Below are 7,711 nucleotides of genomic sequence, written 5' to 3'. Positions count from 1 at the left end.
GCACAACTGAACTCATTGAAAGCTTTTAACCAAATTAATAAGGAAGCTTTAAAAGACCAAGCTATGAGTATAAGGTCAGATAGGCCTACATGGTACCAGGAGATTTCCTTGTTGGGCCGGGGGAGCTGGGCTGGTGCTGCTGGTGAGGTGATACAGCTTTATTTCCTAAACAATGTACCATTTTAATATCCCCCGTTTGAATGGTTTCTAGTGTCTAGTTAAAGAGACATGATATGCTAGATTTTTCTTTGCATACATGTTTTGTAGATGATCCATTTATGTAGCCCATCTGGGAGAGTTTTTGTAACAATGTATAGTTTTGATTATTTTTTTTTTAACAACATTGTGCTGATTTTAAGACTCCTAACCAAGGCCCAAGTATCAGATGTATACCCAAGTCTATAGATTCCTGCTTGCTCTGGTTTGTGCAATAGACTTTTCATATTCGGGGGGGGGGGGGGGGTGTCTGCTGTTGCTGGTTTCTCATCCCCCTTTTTCAGCCTAAACTCATCAACAGTGCTAAACTGGGAGCTTCTAAGTAAGTTTTAAAAGGTTTTATACTGGATTTTTAGTTCAATATCTGTGCATATTCTCCTTTATTGTAGTGTCTATTGCATGCAGTTATATGAACATAAAACACTGTTCCTTTAAAGGGACACTGAACCCAATTTTTTTTCTTTTGCGATTCAGATAGAGCAAGAAATTTTAAGCAACTTTCTAATTTACTCCTATTATCAAAATTTATTTATTCTCTTTGTATCTTTATTTGAAATGCAAGAATGTAAGTTTAGATGCCGGCCCATTTTTGGTGAACAACCTGGGTTGTCCTTGCTGATTGGTGGATAAATTCATCCTCCAATAAAAAAAGTGCTGTCCAGAGGTCTGAACCACGAAAAAGCTTAGATGCCTTCTTTTTCAAATAAAGATAGCAAGAGAATGAAGAAAAATTGATAATAGGGGTAAATTAGAAAGTTGCTTAAAATCGCATGCTCTATCTGAATCACGAAAGAAAAAAATTTGGGTTCAGTGTCCCTTTAAGTCACATTGTGAGACAGATTGACACAATGTTTTAAGTGTCTTCTCCAGATCAAACTATGGGCAATCATTTTTACACTGAGAAAGGGAGTCATGGATGAAATTGGGTTGTAGATTACCTATATAACAACCATCTTGCATTTTTCTTTTATTACAAACTAACAAACTAATATAATCTATTCTGGAAAAAAATGTTGGGTGAATGAGTATCCCAGTAATGCTCTTGCTTCAATAAAAAATATGGCTGAGTTTTAAATTTTTCCAGGGCTGAGTAAAATGTGGTTCCTAGTTGTGCATTCTGTTCTAGAGTCCATGAAAACCATTGTAGAAGTGAGGCTGTAATATTCTTTATGGCACCATAACAAATACACACACTACACATATATAGTATATATGTGTTCTGTGTCTATTATATACATTGATCTTAACAGTTTACATTATCTTGCAACTAAAAAAAGAAAAGTATAACCTGGTTAAAGCTCTCCATACTTGTACATTTAAAAATGTAAACTCTGCTCTACCTCCATTATTCTACATGCAAACGCAATTATTATTATTGTTTTGGTGGGAAGCAAGGAGTGTAAGTTTCAAATTTGCAGCAAGTGAGCTGTGACCAGGAAAGTAACTGCTTTTATCATTTGAGTGACAACTCTGGCATGAACATAAATTTATGCCTTTTTAATTTCTCTAGGATTTTTTAAGGTATATTACACTTAAAATGTCCTTAATGTATTATGGATTTTTATATACAGTATATATATATATATATATATATATATATATATATATATATATATATATATATATATACATACACAAACAAGTAAGAAAACCTGGGTCCGGCTGTAAACCCAGTATGGGTCCTCTATAAGTAGGCACTCTCTGTAAGGTAGCAATGCCTTTATTGTATAAACAATGTCACTGCTTCATGCCATCAAACCATAATGTTTCGGCTCTAGACTCGAGACTTGGTCACATGGAAACATATAACAAATATTTGTTATATGCCTCCTTGTGACCAAGACTTGAGTCTGGAGCCGAAATGTTATGGTTTGATGGCATGAAGCCGTGACATTGTTTATACAGTGTATATATATATATATATATATATATATATATATATATATATATATATATATATATATATATATATATATATATATATATATATATACACATACATACATACATACATACACACACATATATACATATACACACACACACACACACACACATACATACACACACGCACATACAGGTACAGATCCTCAAATCCGGAATTCTAAAATCCAGAATGATTTCAAAATCAAATTTTTTTAATTAATATTTTTTTAAAGCAATAGGTGTCACCATGTTCTAATCTAGGTTTCCGTAAAAAATAAATAAATCTTATTTTACCTCCTATACTGGGTTTAATATAGCAAGATTTGCACTATGAAATCTGCAAAGAATTTGCAATCTGAAATTTTTGAAGAATTTACAAGGCATGCAATTTTCAGAGGTAAGATTAAGAAAACAATGATGGGACGGCAGAGTTATCCGCCGAACTGGATGGTCGCACTTCTATAGAACTCCGGCTCAAATTATCCTAAAAGGGACTTATATGACTCACTTTATAGCTCAAATTCACCCTGAACTGAGTCCCAGTACTAGAAACTACTTTAAGAAGGAGCTGGAGAGACTTCAAAAGCCCTATATTATTTCACGACACGACCAACTGCATAGTGAACAAGGCATTTGAAATACTCAAGATGGCGGAGTCCTCGTGTGAACAGGGACTCATAAGTATATTAAAGGATTGCTTCTCACAATTCAAGCAAGAACTTGCAAAGGCGTTTGAGCAGGAACCGGCAACCAATGCGACTTCAGAAGACCTTGAGAAGATACAGTGCTCTTTCGAGGGTAATCTTCGCTATTGCCCTGTGACTCACCCTTGTTATACTGGATGCAGAGCTGCCCTGAAGCAGGATTGGAGTCCTGGGTTTATACTAAACATTCCGATGCCGGACATGGCAGATGTCTATCTGGATGGGCATAGGATCTGGTATTTGGGTCATTCCGTCCAACTGCAGGATCTGATTGAGCACATGGAGGGGCCATATCCTCCAAGACTTTGAGTACGGCGCAAGCCGAAACATGTTAGTCTATTTTTTCCTCCAATAGGGCATGCACTCTCCATGTTTTAATTATTTCTAAATAAAGAGACTTTTTATTCTAACTACAGCAACTGACATCTTGTTTAATTTTGGGGCCGTATCCTAGCCTGAACAAACAACAGGGGGACCTCTGACTTACATATACCTCCTCTTTAGCTCGGGAGTCGAGCGGTGGAGCGATCTCAGCAAGCGGTGGTAATCCTCCTATGTTTTCAAAACAAGGCTCCTAGTTGCCGTTCATGAAGGAGAGTGGCCCGCCTGAATTTATACAAAGTAGTGCCCTAGCAATGAATGGAGGAAAGAGTCCCCATCTTTATGCCCTGGAAAACTATTTTCTAATATCGGAGAGTGTACTGCCAGGGAGATCCAGTACTAGTGGTCCGGTCAGTCTATGGGGCAGTGAGTTTATAGACTGGGCAAAGGAACTGTTTATTTTGAAACTTTTATTGTTTTGTGCAACTGCTGCTTGGACACTTGGCATCGGATAAAGACTTGTCTGCACCTATATACTTCTTCCAGTCTTATGACGTGATTGTGTTTGGGGCCTATGACATATGATGGCTTGCTAGCCTAATCTGCCTGCATAATTCCGCTATCAGTAACTATTCTTATAATGTTTATATACACTGTTTTTATAGTTGATGGAATGCCTTTTGCTGTATAATGTACTTTCTAGATGTAATGGATCATTTTTAAGGTGGTACATTTTGGGTTCTTTTTACTAGAGTGAAGTCCAGGTTATGCAGGGCTAAATAGCTCCCACCCTTTGTATTAGACCCTTAATATATAATAGGCATTTTCCCTATATATACACCCTAGGCACTTATTAGCCAATATTAAGTGAAAAATGCTGCTGTTTTATGTGTGTGTATACCAATGTCTGAGCTATTGTATAATACTAGTGGAGCTAGGTTTGAGACATTACAAACATCTTTTACCCATTCTGCTGGGCTGCCTGCGGGCGAGGTGGCCTAGCAAACATAACACATATGCACTGATATAGTTAAATTTGGGGATATTTTATATATACACAACTGCAATACAGTCTCCTAGACCACCTATATTAAGGTAAATAATAGCATTATAGAGATAATTATGTCTATCTAAGTAGCAACATAAGTATATACTTTTCCAGTTGGGATGGCCATATTGTTTATTTTGTGCTTTCATTTAAGGGTAACCTAATACCCAGCATATATACCTAACAAGTCCATCTAGTGTGCTTTGCTTTTGTAGCCATAGTTATATTTGTATACATGGATGGAGCTGAAGCTGTTTAATTATGATAACTAATTTGCTACCAAATCGACTCATCTTGAGAGTTACTTATACATCATATAAAGGTTAGCCCTAGAAGAACATCCTATATTTAAAAAGTTATACCCAGGATCCCCAAGGAAAACTTAAAGAGACATGTCATACATAGGTCTCCCTAAAATCTTGGTACATTAGCTTCCATTTAGTCTCAATATTTTGACCCTTTTGTAACCGCGATCCTCCTAAATATCGCTCCACCCCCACTAAACTTTTTGTTTATCTAATAAACAGGAAAGTAGATTCCAAGGAACCTTCCCATTTAACGTCAAAATCTAGTATTCTATGTTTAAGAAGCAAATACTTATACTGAGCACTCTAGATGAGCTGAGAGCATACGGCATATGAATAATACAATGACCAATAGGGATATTGCATTTTGGGTACGAATAATATATAAAGAATGTGCGACAATATTGTTGCTTTTACTCTAGATGAATATTTCCCCATAGTCTATATCTTGTCTTCATTAGACAGGATATTAATTTTGTTTATCATAAGTTATTATCCAGAGACAGCTATTATTTCATATGCTCTCATGCCGCCGGATTATTGTATGTTTTAACGTTAATAAGCTTCTTGTACTTAATATTACCCCTTCCCTTATGTTTGTTTGTATTATTTACTCTTTATATTAGATATATATGCTATAAGGAAGAGTAATATGTTTTGATAGTGTTAAAAGGATCCAAAATGGGACCCTATAATGTAGAAACCCTCCTGCTATTCTTTATAATGGACGTGTTGGAGGACCAAAAGCGACCTCACCTATGTTAGGGAGGTGGAAAATCGAGGATGAACAGATTATGTTTCCCTTTCTCTTTTATATTTTCCTACAGATACAATTGGGATGGCTGGCTGTATTATGGTATTTCACTGTTTTTAAGTTTCTGTACCTATTTGACCATATGCCACTCCATTGTTATGGCACTTATCGCCTGTGTTTTTCGGTTATCTTATATTGGAATTCCTGTATGTTATTTTGTTTAATCCTCAATAAAAACATTTAAAAAAATAAAATAAAAAAAGAACCAAGGATGAAGCAAATAATGAATATATATATATATATATATATATATATATATATATATATATAGTCCAAAACCTTAATTAGACCTTCAGAACAAGAAGAAACCCAGCACTTTTATAATGTATATATATATATATATATATACGAAGCCATTTTAAAATATCTACTGCTGCTAAGTTACTAAGAGCATTAAAGCAAGAAGCATAATCACAAATTGCTCAGAAAAATGTTTTGCATAGATATTTGTCACCATTCACTCTGTTACACTCGCAGTGCTTCAAACATTTCAGCCACTAAATTAAATTGCTTTACTGCCACATACAAAAGCATAATTCCTCTCGTGCAATTTAAGTTTGATGGTATAACTACAGCAATGTGACTAATTGCATTTCATTTCACTGCTGGTTGATCCTTGAATTGTTGTTGCTGCCAGGGTCTTATTACCTCTGTCAAGCAATGCAAGCAAAATAAAGTCAAATACTGACGTTAAAAGCATTACCCAGCTGGACTAAAACATATAGCACTTAGCATAACTCTGCAGTCAAATTTATTCTTATTACCTGAACTTCAGAAAACGCCCTAGAAAACGATCACAGCTTGCAACACTTTACTGAGAGAACCAACTAATGGGCTTTCTACACACAGCATATTTTTTTTTTAACATGGAGTGGAATTGACTGAAGTTTTAGCAAAATTTAGCAACACTCTAAACTATACTGGGAGTGTAAAATCCAGCAGAGATTTAAACATAGCAGTGCATTAGTTTGAATGGATTATACTACTGTATGTTGTAACCCCCAGGCTTGGCAAACTGTCAGATCTGTATTCAGGTTAATGTAACAGCGCTTTTTTATTCCCTTCCTGCCCCCAGCCATGCACATGTTCCTGTATCCTTAGCATCCAATTATGTGCAGGTTGCTTGTGCCTGCATGGGTCTTTTTATAACTGTTACAGGTTGTGCTGATTTTATATATTAATGCTTAGCAGCAACATAAAGATGAATAACAAAAACTATAATATTCTTGGACTTTAATGTTTTATTTATATAACATGTTCCCTTTAAAGGGACATAAAACCCAAAAATGTTAATTGGTGATTCAGATAGAGCATTTAATATTAAACAGCTTTCCAATTTACAACTGTTATCTAATTTGCTTTGTTCTCATGGTATTACATTTTAAAAGCATAACTAGATATGCTCAGAAGCAGCAATGCACTACTAGGAGCTAGCTGCTGATTGGTGGCTGCAAATAAATTCTTGTTGTAATTGTCTCACCCAATGTGTTCACCTTGCTCCCAGTAGTGAACTGCTGCTCCTTCAACAAAAGCTATCAAGAGAATAAAGCAAATGTGATAATGGAAGTAAACGTGAAAGTTGTTCTACCATTCTACCAGAAATATGAAAGAAAAAGTTTGAGTTTCATGTCCCTTTAAGGCTGACACCAGACGGTTCCCATAAGTATACTTGTAGCATCTTACCAACTTATAGCATTTATATGGACATCATAGTTTAAGAAAATAACAACATAAACATTATAATCTAAGTAGGTTGGCTTTGATATAGTTTGTGTAGCATTGGTTATTTTATGTAAAAATAGCCTTTTAAATTAGATAGTTACTGTAACTCAATATATCAGCATGCAGGTTACAAATACATTAAACTGCTTGCTGCTAATTCTTCAGATATTCTTTACAGATTCAAGCTTTTATCTGTATAATAATATAGATGTAAAGCAACTGCAATTTAATAGAAAAAAATATATTATTATTACATTATTTGCAAGTGAAGGTACAAATCGCAATACAAGGGTATTCTAATGAAGCGTATTTTGCATATATGAGGTCATTCTATTGCATCAGTTGAAGGTAGGAGCAGTTCTATACTCCAGGGAGACTCTAGACTCAATCCCAAAATCCAAGAATTTGGTAATAGAATATTTTTCAGAGTATGTCATTTTTGTTCTTTTTGTATATGGCAATAATGGGAAACATCACAAAAAAACAAAACGTGCATGACCAATGATGGAGTCAAAGTAACACAAAGCTACAAAACAATTTATGACCAGTCAGCAGCATGTTCACTGTAAATACCCCAAATCTGGCATAGATTCTATATCAGTTGTAACCTGAACTACTTAAAGGGACACTAAACGCAAATTTTTTATTTCATGAT

Source organism: Bombina bombina, chromosome 2, assembly GCF_027579735.1.
Source record: "Bombina bombina isolate aBomBom1 chromosome 2, aBomBom1.pri, whole genome shotgun sequence".
NCBI lineage: Eukaryota > Metazoa > Chordata > Amphibia > Anura > Bombinatoridae > Bombina > Bombina bombina.
Note: the sequence above shows the minus strand (reverse complement) of the source record.